A 1738-nucleotide genomic window follows, 5' to 3' on the forward strand; every position below is an offset into this window, starting at 1 on the left:
CTTTGCCATCATTTCTTCCAGATTTGACTTTTTCTCTTCGGTTTATTGTGGTGGTTTATACAAGCTAGGTCTTTGTTGATTGAAAGTGTTGTTTTGAGTTGGATGGTTATTCGGACCTTGTTGGTTATACGAGTTATTGTTGGGTCCATTTGGATTGTAAAGAATGTTTTGATTTCGATTGAAGTTTGGCCTTGGCGGTTGATAATTATTTTGATAATTATTTCCCGGCCTTTGGTTCATATAGGAAATATTCTCACGTTGTTCCATGGTTTGCTCAATGTAACAATCTTTCATTAAGTGTGGTCCACCGCATTGCTCACAACTGATTCGTATTGCGTGAATATCTTTATTCATCTTTTCCATTCGTCTCTCGAAAGCATCTATTTTTGCGGAAATGGAATCAAAGTCATGGCTAGAATCGGCTCTAGCCACTTTAGATGAACGAAAAATTTCTTTTTCCCGGTGCCACTCATGCGAGTGGGAGGCTGTATTATCAATTATCTTGTGAGCTTCGGTAGCAATTTTCTTCATAATGGAACCACCAGCTGTTATATCGATGTCTTTTCATGTAGTAATATCGCATCCTTGGTAGAATATTTGTACTATTTGATAAGTATCTAAACCATGTTGAGGACATCCTCTCAACAATTTTCAGAATCTTGTCCACGCCTCATATAATGTTTCATTTGGCTTTTGCGTGAATGTAACAATTTCTCCTTAAAGTCTCAGGGCTTTAGATGCTGGAAAGAATTGTTTAAGAAATTTTTCAACTAAGACATCCCATGTATCAATCGCCCCTTCAGGTAACGATTCTAACCAGTCTTTGGCTTCTGCCTTTAAAGTCCAGGGAAACAACATGAGATAGATCTGTTCATCCTTAACTTCTATGATTTTTAATAGAGTACAGATCCTATTAAAGGTTCGAAGATGTTCGTTTGGATCTTCTTTTGGCGTACCACTATATTGGCATTGATTAGTTACCATGTGTAAGATTTGTCCTTTGATTTCATAATCTGGCACATTAATGTCTGGCTTAATAATGGCGTGACCTTGGCCAGTGCGTGTAGCTCTCATTCGATCTTCCATACTTAGAGGTTCCGTTATTTCCATATTTAAAATTGTTGAATACGAATCACTAGAGAATTTTGATTTAAAGGTTTGTGGTTCAGGAGGAATGATTAGTGGTTCGGGATCTCTGAATTGTCCTTGAATATCCTCCGGGTTCTCAATTGTGAGGTCGGGTTCAAAAAATAGATTATCGGAAATTTGAATTGGAGTACTTGTTCGACTAGATGATGATTCTAAAGAAAAATCAACGGCGATAATATTGGCTAGATGTGTTGATCGAGTTACAGGTGGTGAACGTATGAAAGGTGGTGAACGTTTTGCTCGGTGCATTCACTGAATATCCTATAAGTTATAAAGATAAAAATTATATAAGTTATTAAATTAATAGACTTTTCTGATTTCGCCCACATTTCGAATAGCCAATAGATGCAGCAGGTAGCCAGCACCCTTTAAATCGGAAGCCCACAACTCGCCACTAACAAATCTAACTATTACTACGAACCAGAAAATTTTGGATGTCTATCAATTTAGCCACTTAAAATAATTTTTCGTTTTGAAATTTTAGAGATAAAAATTTATGTCCTAAAAACTAGAGCGTCGAGAAATAAGAACGAAAAAGAGTGCGTTGAAAAACGTCGAAAAATAAAAATAAGAAAGAAAAAAGTTGAAA

General features: G+C 36.2%; 1 non-coding gene across 1 annotated transcript; it reads left to right on the plus strand.

Annotated features, from left to right (window-relative positions):
* Positions 1-619: 619 nt before the first annotated feature.
* LOC139865084 (small nucleolar RNA R71) lies at positions 620-726 on the plus strand. The gene has a single exon (XR_011764613.1). It is a non-coding gene; the product is annotated as a small nucleolar RNA R71 (small nucleolar RNA).
* Positions 727-1738: the final 1012 nt, after the last annotated feature.

The sequence above is a fragment of the Rutidosis leptorrhynchoides genome, chromosome 8 (assembly GCF_046630445.1).
Source record: "Rutidosis leptorrhynchoides isolate AG116_Rl617_1_P2 chromosome 8, CSIRO_AGI_Rlap_v1, whole genome shotgun sequence".
Lineage (NCBI taxonomy): Eukaryota > Viridiplantae > Streptophyta > Magnoliopsida > Asterales > Asteraceae > Rutidosis > Rutidosis leptorrhynchoides.